The sequence below is a fragment of the Heptranchias perlo genome, unplaced genomic scaffold, assembly GCF_035084215.1.
Source record: "Heptranchias perlo isolate sHepPer1 unplaced genomic scaffold, sHepPer1.hap1 HAP1_SCAFFOLD_199, whole genome shotgun sequence".
Taxonomy (NCBI): Eukaryota; Metazoa; Chordata; class Chondrichthyes; order Hexanchiformes; family Hexanchidae; genus Heptranchias; species Heptranchias perlo.
Window position 1 is genome coordinate 45,895 of NW_027139215.1, and position 19,119 is coordinate 65,013.

General features: G+C 51.9%; 2 non-coding genes across 2 annotated transcripts; both read left to right on the forward strand.

Moving 5' to 3' along the window:
• The first annotated feature begins 3,242 nt into the window (after window positions 1-3,242).
• Window positions 3,243-3,314, forward strand: trnad-guc (transfer RNA aspartic acid (anticodon GUC)). The gene has a single exon. It is a non-coding gene; the product is annotated as a tRNA-Asp (tRNA).
• A 7,788-nt stretch (window positions 3,315-11,102) lies between these two features.
• trnae-uuc (transfer RNA glutamic acid (anticodon UUC)) lies at window positions 11,103-11,174 on the forward strand. Its single transcript has one exon. It is a non-coding gene; the product is annotated as a tRNA-Glu (tRNA).
• The last annotated feature ends 7,945 nt before the right edge of the window (window positions 11,175-19,119 follow it).

Sequence of the window (19,119 nt, forward strand, 5' to 3'; positions counted from 1 at the left end):
ATGCAGAGAGACACCAGCAGAGTGTCCAGGAAACCAACCTTTTATCTGAAGTCTGAGGCGAGATCTAAACTGCACAGTGTCGAGGAAGCATTACTGTGTATCTAACTAGTGTTGTACCTGCCGTGTGAGTGTTTGATTTGACAGTGTAGAGGGAGCTACATCTGCATATATCCCGTGCTGTACCTTCCCTGGGAGTGTTTGATGTCACAGTGTGGAGGGAGCTTTGCTCCCTATCTGACCTGGAACTGCCCTTCTGCAACTGGAAAGTTTCTCCTTCTTTACTCTTTGAAAACCCTTCACAATTTTGAGCACCTCTATCAAATCTCCACTTTATGTTCTCTGTTCTAAGGAGAACAGCCCCAGTTTCTCCAGTCTCTCCACAGAACTGAAGTCCTTCATTCCTGGCACCATTCTAGTAAATCTCCTTTGCATCCTCTCTAAGGCCTTGACATCCTTCCTAATGTTTGGTGCCCAGAATTGAACACAATACTCCAGCTGAGGCCTAACCAGTGTTTTATCAAGATTTTGTATCAATTCCTTCCTTTCTATTCTGTGCCTCAATTAATAAAGCCAAGGGCCCCACTTGATTTTTTTAACAGCCTTCTCAATTTGTCCTGCCACCTTCAAAGATTTGTGGAACTACACCCCCAGGTCTCTCTATTCGTCCACTCCATTTAAAATTGTTCCATTTAGTTTACATTACATCTCCTCATTTTTCCTACCAAAATGTATCGCTTCACAATTCTCTGTATTAAATTTCATCTGCCATGTTTCTACCCATTTCACCAGTCTGTCCATGTCCTCCTGAAGTCTGTTACTATCCTCAACATTGTTTATTACATTTCTGAGTTTCGTGTCATCTGCGAACTTTGAAATTATACCCTGTACACCCAAGTCCCGGTCATTAATATATATCAAAAAGAGCAGTGGTCCTAATACCGAGCCCTGGGGGACACCACTGTATACTTGCCTCCAGTCTGAAAAACAACCGTTCACCACTACTTTCTGTTTACTGCTCCTTAGCCAATTTTGTATCCACGCTGCCATTGTCCCTTTAATCCCATGGGCTTCAATTTTGCTGACAAGTCTATTATGTGATACTTTATCCTCCCTTAATCTCTCCCTGCATAGAAACTCCCCGACCCATATTCATGGCCACCCCCTCGACCTTGCCATCTCACGTGGCCTCTCTACTCCCATCGTCTCAATCATGGATAAGGCCATCTCCGATCACTTCCTTGTAACCCTCTCCACCCATATGGAATCATAGAATCATAGCAAGGTTACAGCACGGAAGGAGTCCATTCGGCCCATCGAGTGATTACCGGCTCTATGGAAGATCAATCCATGCAGTCCCACTCCCCCAATGCACATCACAGAATGAACTCAGGAATCCCACCCCACTTTCTATGGGTCGGGGAGTTTCTATGCAGGGAGAGATTACGGGAGGATAAAGTATCACATAATAGACTTGTTAGCAAAACAGGCTGCGGTTATGGTGCAGACTGGGATCCAGGGCTGAGGCTGTGGTCATCAGTTAGTCTGGGAGTGGCACAATCTGGTTCATGACTTGCCGGGTGTGAGAGTAACACCAGGGAGTCAGGCTGGCGTTTCGAAGGGTGTGGGTTCCAGCTCCCAGTGTTTCCAGAATGTTCTGTGTGTGTTTCACTGAGACTCGGGCTTTACAGTAAATATTAAAAGGATTGTAGACAAATACTTGGCCATGAGCTGCTGAGTGACCTGTCGGGAGATTGTTGCTTGCTTCCCTTCAGCTTGTGGGACTGTGTTTTTGGTGCACTGTCCCTTTAAGAGCTGTGGTCTGCCTCATTTCTCAGTGTGATTGTGGGACTGACACAGAAGCGAGGGAGGAAGCAGCAGCCACAGCCCGGACTGCAGGCAAATTGGGAGGCTGGGATTAAAAGGCTGTTATTCCTACACCGGGAGTTGAACCCACGCCACCTGCAGGAAAACCAGGAATCCTAACCACCAGACCACATGGGAATGGAAGGAGGAATCAACAGCAAGGGCACTGAGACAACACCCAGAAGGTTAAGGCGCGATTTAATGTAGGTGTTCACAATTATGAAAGGTTTTGACAGACGAAATAAGGAGAAACTGTTTCCAGTGATGGGAGGGTTAATAACCAGAGGACACAGATTAAAAATAAATGGGAAAAAAAGCCACGGGCGGGAGGAATGAGGAGAGATTTTTTTACGCAGCGAGTTTTTATGATCGGGAATGCACTGCCTGAAAGGGCGGTGGAAGCAGGTTCAATAGTAACTTTCGAAAGGGAATTGGATAAATACTTGACCGGAAAAAATTGCAGGGCTGTGGGGAAAGAGCCGGGGAGTGGGACTAACCCACTTCCTTCTGTGTTCATCCCTGGAAAAAACTCTCCCCCCAAGTCACTTACAACGGCACTTTCAAATTCCCAACTGTCTATTCTTTGGCCATTCATCGCCAGATCTGGCTGGACCACATAAAGCACTATCGGGTCCTGTCTCCTCTGACAAAACTGCTCACTATTCCAGGATCATCCTGGAATGTAAAGATAACCCCCGGATTCTCTTCACTACAAACCATCTTCTTAAACCCCTCTCCCATCCCCTCTCCACCCTCACCTCCAACAACAAGTGCGAGGAGCTCATGGACTTCTTTGTCACTAAGATTGAGACCATCCATTCAGCTGCCTCTGCCGTTCCCCTCCCTTCCCCGAGCTCACCAAGTTTCTCTCCTATCTCCCCTCATGCCCTCTCTGAGCTCATCTTGACCATGAGACCCACCTCCTGCTCCCTCGACCCTATTCCCTCCAAACTTCTGAATACACAACCTCCTTTCCTGGCCCCATGTTTGCTGACATTGTTAACGGTCCCCTCTCCTCAGGTACTGCCCCCTCCTCATCAAATCTGCCGTCATCACCCTCCTTCTCAAAAGACCCACCCTTGACCCTCTGTCCTTTCAAAATACCGCCCCATCTCCCACCTCCCTTTCCTCTCCAAAGTCCTTCAATGTGTTTTTGCCTCCTAAATCCGTGTCCATCTTTCCCACAACACCATGTTTGAATCCCTCCAATCAGGCTTCCACTCCTGCCACAGTACTGAAACGACCCTTGTCAAATTCACAAATTACATCCTCTGTGACTGTGTCGAGGGAGATTTCATCTTGATCGAACCCTTGATCGAACCAGATTCACTGAAATGTGAAGCATCTTTGGTGAATGTACGTTAAAAGCCTGCACCACTTCCTCGTTAGTATAGTGGTGAGTATCCCCGCCTGTCACGCGGGAGACCGGGGTTCAATTCCCCGACGAGGAGGTTATTGCTGCTTTCGAAGCTTCACTTTCATTTATCTGCAATATTGGATGTTGAAAATACAATGAAAAACTGACTCGGCCTTTCCCACTTCTCCAATTTGATTTCACAGCGATTTTAAACATCTGCTCTCTGCCTCACGCTTCAGCTCGATGTGAGAACCACAATGATGGGCAAGAAATAAAACGCAGAATCGCGCTGTCACCAGCCCGAAACAGAGAGAGACAGGTCTCGGAACAGGCGCAGACATGAAAGATCTCACATACAGCAATGAAAATGATGCATGTTTCAGTGAATCTATTTTAACTACTGCTTTGATGACAATTTGTTTAACTTTCCGCATGCCACTGTTGAAGGAAGACTTACTTTCTATCTCTTTGTTAGTCAAGGTCCAGAGGAAAATGATGTGGTGAGCAGGGAAAAGTGACAGAAAGAAAGAAAGAGAGACACTCAGAAACCCGTATAACAAGTGAGACAGACATAGTCATATTCAAACACACACATTCATCGCTACATAAACACTCACACACAAACAGAGTGAATTAAAATTCCACAGCTTTTAACACCTCGAGTTTTATGCTAATTTTAATTAATCTGCAAGATTTTACGAAATCTACGACAAAAATCAGCCAAATTATCCATATTCTGATTCTCAGTATTTCTGAGTCACCCCATGTGTTTGTGTGTCTGTTTCTGTGTGTCTGTGTCTGTCTGTCTGTGTATGTGCCTCATATTTTCTATATTTTCCTGAGAAGATCTGTCTCTTTCTGTCTCACTCTCTCCCGCGTTACCCACATCATGATCCAACATGTGATGCAAAAGTGGTCGGTAATTTTTCTTTCAACAGTGGTCCGTGGAAAGTTAAACAAACTGTCATCAAATGAACAGTTCAAACAGATTTACTGAAACGTGAAGCATCTGTGGTGAACGTACATCCCCTTCCGGCACCAGTTCCTCGTTAGTATCATGGTGAGTATCAGTGTCCATCACCCTGGAGACTGGGGTCAATTCCCCGACGGGAAGGTCAGTCTTTAGAAGCTTCACTTTCATTTACCTGCAACATCGGATGAGGAAAATACAGTGAAAAACTGACTCGGACTTTTCCACTTTCCACGATTTAATTTCACTGATATTCCAGCAGATTTTAAAATCTGCTCTCTGTCACTCTTCACCTCGATGTCAGAACCACAATAATGAGGAAGAAATAAAACGCAGAATCGCTCTGTGAACAGACCCGGGCTAATTCACCAGCCCGAGACAGGGAGAGACCAATCGACAGAGAGAGAGAGAGACATTCAGAAAGAAAAAAGACAGAGATACAGAGAGAGACAGGTCTCGGAACAGGCGCAGATGAGAAAGCAGACTCGGAAGATCTCACATACAGCAATGAAAAGGATGCATGTTTCAGTGAATCTATTTTAACTACTTCTTTGATGACAGTTTGTTTAACTTTCCACGCACCACTGTTGAAAGAAGACTTATTTTCTATCTCTTTGTTAGTCAAGGTCCAGAGAAAAATTATGTGGGGAACAGGGAAAAAGTGACAGAAAGAAAGAAAGAGAGAGACACTCAGAAACGGGTAGAAAAAGTGAGACACACGCAGACATATTCACACATACACAAACACACACATTCATAGCTACATACACACTCACACAAAGACACACCGCATGTACACACAAACACACACCCACCAATAACCTGAAAGTAACACAGGACGACTTGCCAAACAGCAGAAGCAGCATGCTATAGACAGAGCTAAGCGATCCCACAAACAACGGATCTTCTGCAGTCCTGCCACACCCAGTTGTGAATGGTGGTGGTCAATTAAACAACTAACGGGAGGAGGCTCTATGAACATCCCCATCCTCAATGATGGTAAAGCCCAGCACGTGAGTGCAAAAGACAAGGCTGAGCTGTGAGCAACCATCTTCAGCCAGAAGTGCCGAGTGGATGATCCATCTCTGCCTCCTCCCGATGTCCCCACCATCACAGAAGCCAGTCTTAGATCGAGGTGAAGAGTGACGCGGAGAGCAGATTTTAAAACCGCTGGAATATCAGTTCATTTAAATTGAGGAAAGTGGGAATCTCCGAGTCAGTTTCACACTGCATTTTCCACATCCAATGTTGCAGATAAAAACTTTTACAGGCGGCGAAAATTTAACTTCCTCGTCGGGGAATTGAAGCCCGGTCTCCGGCGTGACAGGGGAGGATACTCACCACTATACTAACGAGGAATTACTGTATTGATTCTACACTCACCCCAGATGGTGTTAAAAATGCTTCATGTGTCAGTGAATTTCTTCAACTATTTATTTGATGACAGTTTGTTTAATTTTCCACGGGCCACTGTTGAAAGAACCTTTTACATTTCCTTCTCTTTGTTAGACAACGAACAACTGACTCTGTCTTTCTTTCGTTCTTTCTCTCTATTATCGTGGTGAGCATTGATAAGACGCCAACTTTTAATTTTATGTCTTCGCCGAGCTTCTTCCTAAAAAAAACTGCAGAGAAAAATAAACAGCTGATTGTCGCTTTCAGAATATTATTGAACAGAGACTGTTTGGGGACTGGATGCAGAGCGATTGTGATTTAAACTGACTCGTGGTTAAGGTGACAGATTAAAATTTCATTCATTTCTCTCGCACAGGTTCGAATCTGAGAGACTTCAGATCCCGTCATTTATCAACGTGTTCATCTCTGCGTTTCAAAATTCAACAAGTTTCTTGTGGAATTAATAATTCTGAAGTGAATTAAAATTCCACAGCATTGAACACCTCGAGTTTTATGCTCATTGATCTGTGAGATTTCACGAAATCTACGACAGAAATAGAACAAAAATCAGCCAAATTATCCATGTTCTGTCTCTCCATATTTCTGAGTCACTCCATGTGTATGCGTGTCTGTGTCCATCTGTCTGTGTATGTGCCTCATGTTTTCTATGTTTTCTTGAGTCGGTCTTTCTCTGTCTCACTCTGTCCCGCGCTCCCCACATCATGATCCAACATGAGACGGAAAAGTGGTCAGTAAATCTTCTTTCAACAGTGGTCCGTGGAAAGTTAAACAAACTGTCATCAAAAGAATAGTTCAAACAGATTTACTGAAACGTGAATCATCTGTGGTGAACGGACATCCCCTTCCGGCACCAGTTCCTCGTTAGTATCATGGTGAGTATCAGTGTCTGTCACCCTGGAGACTGGGGTCAATTCCCCGACGGGAAGGTCTGCCTTTAGAAGCTTCACTTTCATTTATCAGCAATATTGGATGAAGAAAATACGGTGAAAAACTGACTCGGACTTTTTCACTTTCTCCGATTTAATTTCACTGATCTCCGAACAGATTTTAAAATCCTCACCTCGATGTCAGAACCACAATAATGAGGAAGAAATAAAACGCAGAATCGCGCTGTGAACAGACCCGGGCTAATTCACCAGCCCGAAACAGAGAGAGACAGAAAACTGCTCATTATTCCAGGATTATCCAGGAATCCAAAGATACCCCCGGTATCTCTTCTCGACCACAAACCGACTTCTTGCACCCCCTGCCTCCTCCACCCTCACCACAAAAATTGCGAGGAGCTCCTGGACTATTTTGTCACAAAGATTGAGACCATCCGTTCAGCTGCCGCTCCAGTGGAAAACTCTCCAGTGGCTGGAGTCAGACGGAGCACAAAAGAAGATGGTAGTGGTTGTTGGAGGCCAATCATCTCAGCCCCAGGACATTGCTGCAGGAGTTCCTCAGGGCAGTGTCTTTGGCCCAACCATCTTCAGCTGTTTCATCAATGACCTTTCCCCCATCATAAGGTCAGAAATGGGGATGTTTGCTGATGATTGCGCAGTGTTCAGTTCCATTCGCAAACCCACAGAAAAGAAGCAGTCCGTGCCCACATGCAGCAAGACCTGGACAATATCCAGGCTTGGGCTCATAAGTAGCAAGGAACATTCATGCCAGACAATTGCCAGGCAATGACAATCTCCAACAAGAGAGAGTCTGACCACCTCCCCTTGACATTCAACGGCACTACCATCGCCGAATCCCCCACCATCAACATCCTGGGTGTCACCATTGACCAGAAACTTAACTGGACCAGCCATATAAATACTGTGGCCACACGAGTAGGCCAGAAGCTGGGTATTCTGTGGTGAGTGACCCACCTCCCGACTCCCCAAAGCCTTTCCACCATCGACAAGGCACAAGTCAGGAGTGTGATGAAATACTCTCCACTTGCCTGGATGAGTGCAGCTCCAACAACACTCAAGAAGCTCGACACCATCCAGGACAAAGTAGCCCACTTGATTGGCACCCCATCCACCACCCTAAACATTCACTCCCTTCACCACCGGCGCACTGTGGCTGCAGAGTGTACCATCCACAGGATGCACTGCAGCAACTCGCCAAGGCTTCTTCGACAGCACCTCCCAAACCCACGACCTCTAACATATAGAAGGACAAGGGCAGCAGGCACATGGGAACAACACCACCTGCACGTTCCCCTCCAAGTCACACACCATCCCAACTTGGAAATATATCACCGTTCCTTCATCGTCGCTGGGTCAAAATCCTGGAACTCCCTACCTAACAGCACTGTGGGAGAACCTTCACCACATGGACTGCAACGGTTCAAGAAGGCGGCTCACCACCACCTTCTCAAGGGCAATTAGGGATGGGCAATAAATGGTGGCCTCGCCAGCGACGCCCACATCCCATGAACGATTAAAAAAAGGCAATAATGGCGCGGCTGGGATACAAAACCATGCTGGCAAAGCTCAATGGATTAGCAATCCATCACCTCAACCACTCAGCCACCTGGTCGCAAGAACAGTGCAAAGAAAGCCCTTTTATTTGATTCTTTCAAGGCAAAAATCTTGGACTCAAAGGTCAGAGTCGGAAAGCCGCTTTTCAATCACCAGTTCCGAGATTCTGGACAACACCCTTGTGAAGCGGTAGCGTGGCCGAGCGGTCCAAGGCGCTGGATTTCGGCTCCAGTCTCTGCGCTGCCATAATCTGAGCTGTTGAACATTTTAGCCTCATCACCAAAATCTTTCTTTTCTCAGCAGTGTCATGCGTGCCATTAATGTTGTTGGGGCACAACTGCCACACCTCATGTGCTGCGTCGTGATCGTTTTGTGGTTAACACTCTGCGTTGTGGTCGCAGTAACATCGGAGCGAATCCGAGTCTCCACAGAGTTTCATTTACCGATTTTTTCCTTTCCCACATGTGCTGAGAGGATGCAGCAAGAAATCAATCTTCAGAACATGAAAGAAAAATGTTTTGGTGAAACCTTTCAATTCCGTCAAATCCCACCTCTCTCACATGCCTGTACTTGATGTTCCACAGTTCAAACCCGCCTCTTCTCCCAGCTTTTTCTTCCTTCCACAGTCAATAGGCCGCCTTTACTTTCCTCCTTCCATTTCATGGACACTTTCCTGCGGCATTGCCGACTCTAACATTCACTTTCACGATCTCACTCCTTTAAGTTTGTTCTGCTCCGACCGCTGTTTCTATTGGGCACATGTCCCATTCGCACCAATGTTCATTTGTGCCTTGAAACCAATCGATACATTTCGATCTGCGTGACCGCTCGACAGAGAAACACGACGAAAGCAGGGCTGGTCTCTGGAAAGACAGCCGCCCGATTGTTCACGAAATTTATTTGTGGAATCTTGTGATCCAGGGGATGGTAACTGAAGAACTGGTTTTTGTTTTGATGCTTGTTGGCTCTTTTCTCTCAGCAGTTGAGGTGCGTGAGTGACGGGCAGCGCTACAGAGCTGCGAATGGCGGTTGAAAGGTGCACATTTGGCAAGTTGGGGCGGTGCAGTAAGATCGGAAGTGTTCCGCCTTGATCTTAATAGTTCTGTTGAAACATGCGATTGAATCGAGTAGAGGATAAATGTAAAGAGCGCCTGTGGGTTAAAAAGGAGCGATTACAGGCCATGAGCGGAAGGTCTTTCAAATTCTCGTGGCGCAGGACGCTGTGTGCGGAAACGGCAGATTTTAAAGCGCGTGTGTCGGAAAGTAAAGTGCGATCTTGTGTGTGAAAAGAGCCCAAGAAAGTTGTGTTTGAAGCTGCGCCCTTGAGGCAAGTTGCAGGTTGTCAAGAAAACTGCTCCAGTGAAAGCTCAAAAATAAACCCAGAAACTGCTGGCAACACTCAGCAGGTCAGGTAGTATCTGTGGGGAGATACTCGCTTTACCGGGGGCGTCATTGTGCACTTTGATTAATAGTAAAGACCTGCTGGAACTGTGGGATGGAAATCAGACTTTGGGTGTCGGAGGCTGCTTTAGCGGCTCAGTGGCTCATCGAAAGAATGATTTCTATTAAAGAGCAGGGCTCTGCTCCATCACAGACTGATACTGTACAGTACATGGCAGAGTAAAGCTCCCTCTACACTGTGCCATCAAACACTCCGGGGGCAGGTGCATCAAGGGTTAGATCAAGATTAAATCTCACTCCACACAGTCACAGAGGATGTCATTTGTGACTTTGACAAGGGCCGTTTCAGTACTGTGGCAGGAGTGGAAACCTGATTGGAGGGATTCAAACATGGTGTTGTGGGAAAGATGGACATGGATTTGGGAGGCGGCAACACTTTGGAGAGGAAAGGGAGGTGGGAGATGGGGTGGTAGTTTGCAAGGACACAGGGGTCAAGGGTGGGTCTTTTATGAAGGAGGGCGATGAGAGCAGATTTGATGGGGAGGGGGACAGTACCTGAGGAGAGGGGACCGTTAACAATGTCAGCTAACAGGGGGCCAGGAAGGGAGGTTGTGTGGTCAGCAGTTTGATGGGAATAGGGCCGAGGGAGCAGGATGTTGGTCTCATTGTCAAGAGAGCTCAGCGAGGGCATGAGGGGAGATAGGAGAGAAACTTGGTGGGCTTGGGAAAGGAGGGGAGCGGCAGAGGCAGCTGAATGGATGGTCTCAATCTTAGTGACAAAGAAGTCCATGAGCTCCTCGCACTTTTTGTTGGAGGTGAGGGTGGAGGAGTGAGGGGAGTGGGGTTTGAGAAGACGGTTTGTAGTGGAGAAGAGAAGTCGGGAGTTACCTTTACATTCCAGGATGATCCTGGAATAGTGAGCAGTTTTGTCAGAGGAGACAGGACCCGATAATGCTTTATGTGGTCCAGGCAGATCTGGCGATGAATGGCCAAACCAGTTGTCCACCATAAATGTTCAAAGCTGTGTCCCTTGGACTTAGGGGAGAGGAAATGAGGGCAGACCAAGGGGGAACGACCAGGGTGAGGGGGAGTGATGGTTTTAATGGGTACAAGAGCGTCAAAGGTGGAGGTGAGGGTGTGATTGAGCAAATCAGTAGCTGCAGAAATGTCGTGGTGAATGGAGGGACAAAGGCTGGACAGTTGGGAATTTGAAAGTGCCGTTGTCAGTGACCTGGGGGGAGAGTTTTTTCCCAGGGATGAACACAGAAGGAAGTGGGTTAGTCCCACTCCCCGGCTCTTTCCCCACAGCCCTGTGAATTTTTTCACGTCAAGTATTTATCCAATTCCCGTTTGAAAGTTACTATTGAACCTGCTTCCACCTCCCTTTCAGGCAGTGCATTCCCGATCATAACAACTCACTGTGTGAAGAAATCTCTCCTCATTCCCCCCGCCCGTGGCTTTTTTGCCCATTGATCTTAAATCTGTGTCCTCTGATTATTAACCCTCCCATCACTGGAAACAGTTTCTCCTAATTTACTCTGTCGAAATCTTTCATAATTGTGAACACGTCCATGAAATCGCCCTGCAACCTGCTGAGTGTAGTCTCAGTGCCCTTCCTGCTGGTTGTTCTTTTAGTTCCCATGTGGTCTAGCGGTGAGGATTCCTGGTTTTCACCCAGGCGGCCCGGGTTCGACTCCCGGTGTGGGAATAACAGCCTTTTAGTCCCAGCCTCACAATTTGCCTGCAGTCCGGGCTGTGGCTGCTGCTTCCTCCCTCGCTTCTGTGTCAGTCCCACAATCACACTGAGAAGTGAGACGGACCACAGCTCTTAAAGGGACAGTGCACTGAATACCCAGTCCCACAAGCTGAAGGGAAGCAAGCAACAATGTCCCGACAGGTCACTCAGCAGCTCATGGCCAAGTGTTTGACGACAATCCTTTTATCATTTACTGTAAAACCCGAGTCTCAGTGAAACACACACAGAATATTCTGGAAACACTCAGCGAGTCAGGCCGAATCTGTGGAGAGAACAGACCAATTAACTGAGAGTCTCAATGAGACAAGGAACGAGACACGGCTCTTCACAAATTGCCATGGGATCTTTTACACTTCGGAGCAGAAAGAAGGGACCGCCATTAAACACCTCATTCAAAGGACAGCACCTCTCACGATGCAGCTCCCTCTCAGCACGACACAGTCAGCCTGGATCATTTGTCCCAGTCCTGGAACGGGAGCTGGAACCCACACCCTTCTAAACACCAGCCTGACTCCCTGGTGTTACTCTCACCCCCGGCTAGTCATGAACCAGACTGTGCCACTCCCAGAGTAACTGATGACCACAGCCTCAGCCCTGGGTCCCGGTCTGCACCATAACCGCAGCCTGTCACCGCTCATAGAAAGTGGCGTGGGATTCCTGAGTTCATTCTGTGATGTGCATTGGGGGAGTGGGACGACATGGATTGATCTTGCATAGAGCTGGCATGGACCCGATGGGCCGAATGGCCTCCTTCCGTGCTGTAACCTTTCTATGATTCTATGATTCCATGTGGGTGGAGAGGGATACAAGGAAGTGATCAGAGATGGCCTTATCCATGATTGACACGATCGGGGGGAGAGAGGCCACGTGAGATGGCAAGGTCGAGGGGTTGGCCATGAATATGGGTCGGGGAGTTTCTATGCAGGGAGAGATTAAGGGAGGATAAAGTATCACATAATAGACTTGTTTTAAAAATTGAAGCCCATGGGATTAAACGGACAATGGCAGCGTGGATATAAAATTGGCTCAAGAGCAGAAAACAGAGAGTAGTGGTGAACGGTTGTTTTTCAGACTGGAGACAAGTATACAGTGGTGTCCCCCAGGGCTCGGTATTGGGACCACTGCTCTTCTTGATATATATTAATGACCGGGACTTGGGAGTACAGGGTATAATTTCAAAGTTTTCAGATGACACGAAACTCAGAAATGTAATAAACAATGTGGAGGACAGTAACAGACTTCAGGAGGACAGAGACTGACTGGTGAAATGGGCAGAAACATGGCAGAAGAAATTTACTGCAGAGAATTGTGAAGTGATACATTTTGGTAGGAAGATTGAGGAGAGACAACAATTTTAAATGGAGTGGATGAATAGAGAGACCTGGGGGTGTAGTTACACAAATCTTTGAAGGTGTCAGGACAAGTTGAGAAGGCTGTTAAAAAAGCAAATGGGGCCCTGAAAGACATCCAATCGTTTCAAAACAGCGACTCTTTTTTTCTTTTTCTTTTTTTCTTCTTTTTTGTGTGTTTTTAGGCCCCCCTTTTATAAGAAGGGGGGGGGGTTTAGGGTTTGTTTAGGTGCAAAAACACCCAAAGAAAACCAAAAACCAGTGTCAAATTAAGATTTTATTATTTTTGTCCAGAATGCACTCCAGCCCCTGCGGTGCCCACCGGTCGGGGAAACCGGGGAGTGAGTGAACTCCAGCTCCCCAACTCACCCGGCACCGTGCCCAGAGACCGGGAGAAGGGGCTCCCCCCGCCCACACCTCCAGCAACCGACCTGGCAGGTGAGACGTTTTTATTAAAACCGTCCACCAGGTCGAGCAGGTCCTTGGAGATGTCGAGCCGCGAGCGGGCGAATTCAGCCTCATCGGCCTCGTCCACCCCGGCACCCAGGACGCCCGACCCGGTGAACTGTATACTCTCCTCCACACCCGGATCCGCGACCCCCCCTATAGGCAGGGTCTCCCCATCCCCCCCGGGAGGCATGAGCTCGGTCTCCTCCCCCCGAGTGGTGGACGACTCCCGCCGATGGTGTGAAATGGAGGGTGGGGCCGCTGGATCCGTCGCAGGTGCCAACTCCCCTTCCACGGGGGGCCGTCCCTTTGCAGGGTTCCCCTCCACTTCCAGGGAGTGGCGCCTTTTTTTCTTTCCGGAGGCTCGCGGCGGGAGGGTCTGCTGGGGCCCCCTCCTCCGCTCCCTCCTGACCAACGATCTGCCCGGCCTCCGTCGCGACCACGAGATGTAGATCGGCCGCGGTCACGATCGCAGCCTCGGGCTCACTCGATTGTTCAGCATCCCGGGGACCAGCCTCCAGATGTTTGATTTTCCTCCCCGCCTTTTTTCCGCGAGGGTGCCCTCCTTCCCCCCCAGCGGAGGCCTTGTGTTGTTTTTTTATTCTTCGAGTGTGTTCATGTGCAGTAAACAATAAACCCAGAATATGTGTCATAATAATTTTTTCCCTTGTGTTTTCGGCCCTCTTTCATAAGAAGGGGGGGTTTGGGTGGTTTTTTTTGTCGACTGGAAGTTCAGTCAGAATGAGGCTTTTTTTTCCCCTTTTTCCTTGTGTGTTTTTCTTTTTTTTTGGAACATTTACATTGCTTGAGTGAAAGGGGTTAACTCAATCTGTTTGTTCAGTGACTGGCATTAATGATGCTTGATTTTTCTTCCTTTTTTTGTTGGCTTCAATTCTTTTTCTTTTCTTCCTCCTCTTTTTTATGTGTGTTTTTCGGCCCACCGTTTATAAGCAGGGGGGTTTAGGGTGTGTTCATGTGCAGGAAACCAATAAATCCAAAATAACTGTCAAATAATAATTTTTTTATTTCGGTCCAGGATGCACTCCAGTTTCGTCCAGTTTTCTCGTTTAGCCTCATCTGGGACAATTGGAGTCAGGTTGTGTATAAAAGGTGCTGGTTGGTGGGTAAAGTGATAGTTGAGTTGTTTGGTATCATGGGGGATTTTGTAGTGAGAGGTTAATCACTGTGACACCAACAACTTGCTGAGAGCAGAGCAGAGCAGAGCAGAGCAGGGCAGAGCAGAGCAGAGCAGAGCAGAGTCAGCCAGAGGAGAAGGAGACGAGAGGAACCATCGACAGGGAAGGAGGGAGAAGGAGAAGGAGAACACCATCACCATCAACATCAGCCGTGAGGGGTGTGCTGCTGCCGGTTTCGGTCATCCAAACAGAGGGAGGAAGAGGAGGTCGGCGCCGTGTGGAGGTAGGGGGAGGAAGAAGACCATAAAAGGACAGGGGGTTTCCCCCCAAGTGTCTGGCCCGGGACAGCTGGAGCTGCCTGGGTGAAGTTACTTTTCTTTGTTTCCATTCTTGGAGGACTGAACCGAGGCAGCTCCAGCTGTCTAGGGGAAGACATCTCCTCCCCCCTGCCCACCGGAAGGAAAGAAGAAGGAAGAAGGTGCAGCCCCGCCCCTCTTCGACCCACTTCAGCGGCAGCCCACCCCTGCGGACTCCCTCCTTTTTTTCGGGCGCCATCCCTCCCTCACTTGCTCTCCTGCTCTTGCGAGCTGCACCTTTTTTTAAGACACAAACATCGGACAAAGGAGCCCCTCTCCCAACTTAATATTGGCAGACGTGGGAGAGGCGGTTATCCCGACGTCCATTAAGGCCGTCTGCATCCATCGGCCTGAGACTATGGCGTCACCATCTTCGCCGGTGCCGGGACCCAGCAGGACGTATGCGGGAGTTGCCGCGGCGGCCGCTCCTGCTGTTTCTGCCGCTCCTGCTGGGCCGGCACCTTTCCGCCTCATTACAAGGAAGCATGGGGTGAAGAGCTACGCCCACCCCAACATGACCATTGAGGCCTGCGTTAAGGCCATGGCCGAGGTTGTCGGCCCCTCGGCCATCGTCGCGGCCTCAAAAATGTACGGGAGGGCAGTGTTCTTCCTGAGGTCCGAGCGGGCGGTGTCCCTGGCCCTTAGTAAGGGGCTCACGGTGGGCGGGACCTTCCTGCCGGTGGACCCGCTGGAGGCCACCGCGCAGCGGCTTATATTATCTAACGTCCCGCCCTTTCTACCGGACGAGCTCCTCCTCCCCCACCTACGTCAACTGGGGGAGGTGAGGTCGGGGGTAACGCCGCTGCCGCTCGGGCTCAGGGAGAGCAGCCTCCGGCATGTTTACTACTTCCGTCGCCAGGCATTTGTCAAGCTGGCGCGGGAGGAGGTGACGGAGGGGGGCTTTAACGCCCTTCATGAGGGGACCACCTACCGCGTCTTTTGGACGGCAGAGGGTGGGCGGTGCCATGCCTGTAAGGAGGTGGGCCACCTGAAGAAGAACTGCCCCGCCTCCCTGGCCACCAAAGCAGCTCCGGCGGCCGAGGTTGGCGCCGCTACCGCTCCTCCCCCCAACCCCGCCCCCGCGTTGGGAGAGTCAACTGCGCGGGCGGAGGTTGTCGTCGAGGCCTCCGCCGGGGGGGAGGGAGGGAACCCTCGCCGGAAAAAAGCGCGGAGCAAATCAAAACATCTAGAGGCTGGTCCCAGAGAAACAAATTCTCCTAGTCAGCCCGAGGCCGTGGTCGTGACCGCGGCCAGTCAACACCTCGTGGTCGCGACAGAGCCCGGGCTGGCCGTTAATCAGGAGGGAGCGGAGGGAGGAGCCCCAGCAGACATGGAGCTCCCCCTCCCTCCGCGACCCTCCGGAAAGAAAAAGAGGCGCCACTCCCTGGGAGCGGAGGGGAACCCTGCAAAGTGACGGCCTCCCGTGGAAGGGGTGTCGGCGCCCGCAACGGATCCTGCGGCCCCACCCACCATTTCCCATCAGCGGCGGGAGTCATCCACCTCTCGGGGGGAGGAGACAGAGCCTGTGCCTCGCGGGGGGGATGGAGAGACCCTGCCAATAGGGGGGGTCGCGGATCCGGGCAGAGGGAACAGTACCCCGTTCACCGGGTCGGGCGTCCTGGGTGCCGGGGTGGGCGAGGCCGAAGAGGCCGGATTCGTCTGCCCCCGGCTCGACCTCTCCCAGGACCTGCTCGACCTGGTGGCGGGGTTTAATAAAAACATCTCACGGGCCGGGTCGGTCGGTGGCGACGTGGGTGGGGGGACCCCCTCCTCCCAGTATCTGGGCACGGAGCCGGGGGAGGTGGGAGAACTGGAGTATACGTTCTCCCCCGTTTCCCCGGTTTGCCCCTATATCCGGGTGCCTGTTTTTCACCGCCCGGAGGATGGGGAGGGTCCCCGCCCGGCGCCGCCCTCTGACCCAGAGCCCCCGGTAGAGCCCGGGGGGGGACTCCTCTGCCGACGATCCTGGGGGTGGGATCGTGGCGGAGGCGGGGCCGGCCGGCGTGGCCGTCTCGTTCTCCGCGCTTTGTGCGGGGAGTGGGTCGGCCGCGGGCGACGATGATCCGGAGGAGGACGGGGACTCGGTGGTGGGCACTGGGGAGGATTTGGAGTTCGCCACCAGTGAGGTGGTGGACGCCCTCGTGCCCGGCACCGAGTCTCCCCTCATCCCCGTTGAGGAACTCCTGGATTTTGTGTCCGTTTGGAGCCATCGTCGCGATGGCGTCCGGCTGGCCCTCGACCGTTGGTCGGAGCCAGCGCAATTAATCTGCTCGGTCCGGGCCGCCGTCGCGTCCGTGGCCGCGGAGGAGGGCGGCGGCAGGGTCGGGTTGCGCCGGCTCAGGTTTCTCCTCACCGGGCTCTTGAGCGAGTGGCGGTCGACTAGCGGCCCCGCTCCCTCCGCGCATTAGGTTTAAGTAGGTTGCGCTGTGCTCTTGCCATGGAGATAACCATAGCCAGCCTCAACATCAACGGCGGCAGAGACGCCCGCCGTAGATTTGACAAGTTCTCGGTCCTTCGGGACGGGAAGTATGCGGTGTGCTTTCTGCAGGAAACCCACACCGTTCCGGGAGACGAGGCCACGTGGATCCTGGAATGGGGAGGGGGGGTCTACTTGAGTCACCTCGCCAGCGTTTCGAGCGGGGTGGCCATCTTGTTGGCCCCGACTTTTCAGCCGGAGATCTTGGGGGTCAAGGAGCCGGTGCCGGGCCGCTTGCTCCACGTAGCCCTTCGCCACGGGGATGTGCCGCTTCACCTGGTGAACGTGTACGCCCCCTGGTCCGAGGGCGAGCAAGTGAGCTTCTTTGAAGAAGTGTCTACTTACCTAAACTCCGTCGACGCCGGCGAGTGCATTATCCTCGGGGGGGATTTTAACCGTACCCTCGAGGCGAGGGACCGCTCCGGTCCCGCGCGTGCCCGAACGGCGACGGAGAAGTTGAGGGACCTGGTCGGGTCCTTCGACTTGGTGGACGTCTGGCGGAATCTCCATCCCGACTCCGGCCAGTTCACCTTTGTGAGGGCCGGAGGGGGGAGCACCAGAATCGACCGCCTGTACGTTTCGCGGGCGTACGCCTCCTGCGTCCCGTCGGCCTCCATCCGGCCGGTGTCGTGCTCGGACCACCACCTGGTGTGGATGGAGCTCGCTCTGCTCCGCGCCCGGTCGGGGTCCGCGTACTGGCACTATAACAACCGGCTGCTGGAGGACGCGCGGTTCCGGGACTCGTTCCGTCTGTTCTGGAGCGACTGGAGAGGGAAGCGGGGAGGCTTCTCCTCCTTGAGGCTATGGTGGGACGTGGGCAAGGCTCACGTCCGCCTCTTCTGTCAAGAGTACGCGAGGGGGTCGACTAAGAGGCGGGAGTCCGAGGTCAGGCGGTTGGAGCAGGAGGTGCTTGGCCTGGAGTCCCGTCTCGGTCAGGCCGCCGAGGATCCGGCCCTGCGGCAGGTGTACGAGGAGAGGAAGGACGCTCTGAGGGACCTGCAACTGGTCGGGTCCCGAGGAGCGTACGTGAGGTCGCGGCTCCAGCTCCTGCGGGACCTGGACCGCGGCTCTCCCTTCTTCTACTCGCTGGAAAAGCGGCGGGGGGCTCGTAAGCAGCTCCTTACGCTGCTGGCCGACGACGGGTCCCTCGTCTCGGACCCGGAGGGAGTCAGGGCCCGGGCTCGATCTTTCTACGAGGCTCTGTTCTCTCCGGATCCGTCCAGCGAGGAGGCGCGCAGAGTTTTGTGGGAGGACTTGCCGAAGGTCGGCCCGGAGGACGCCGAGCGTCTGGACGCTCCGCTCAGTTTGGCGGAGCTGACCGGCGCCCTCCACCAGCTCTCCAGGGGCAAGTCCCCGGGGCTGGACGGGCTGACCGTGGAGTTCCTCAGGGCCTTCTGGGACGTCCTGGGGGGCGACTACGCGCGGGTCCTGGGGGAATGTCTGGCGACCGGGGAGATGCCCCTTTCGTGGCGCAGGGCGGTCGTGGTCCTGCTGCCTAAGAAGGGGGATCTCCGCAACCTTAAAAACTGGCGCCCGGTCTCCCTCCTCAGCACGGATTATAAGGTCTTCGCCAGGGCGATGTCTGCTCGCCTCGGCACCGTGCTGGACCACATGATCCACCCCGACCAGTCCTACACGGTCCCGGGCCGGACGATCCACGATAACATCCACCTGGTCCGGGACCTGATCCACCACTCCCAGAGGGCTGGTCTGTCGGTCGCCTTCCTTTCCTTGGATCAGGAGAAGTCGTTCGACAGGGTGGATCACGAGTATCTATTCGGGACTCTGCGCGCTTTCGGATTCGGGTCGCATTTCGTCGCCCGGATCCGACTTCTGTACGCCGCCGCGGAGTGTCTGATTAAGGTTAACGGATCCTTGACGGCGCCCCTTCGCTTCGGGAGAGGAGTGCGTCAGGGGTGCCCCATGTCCGGCCAATTATATACCATCTGCGTAGAGCCTTTCCTTCACCTCTTGCGAAAGAGGCTGTCGGGACTGGCTCTGCTCGAGCCGGGCGTGGAGGTCGTCCTTTCGGCTTACGCCGACGACGTGCTCCTCATGGTCACCGATCCCCTTGACTTGCGGAGAATGCGCGAGTGCCAAGAGGTCTACTCTGCCGCGTCCTCCGCAAGAATC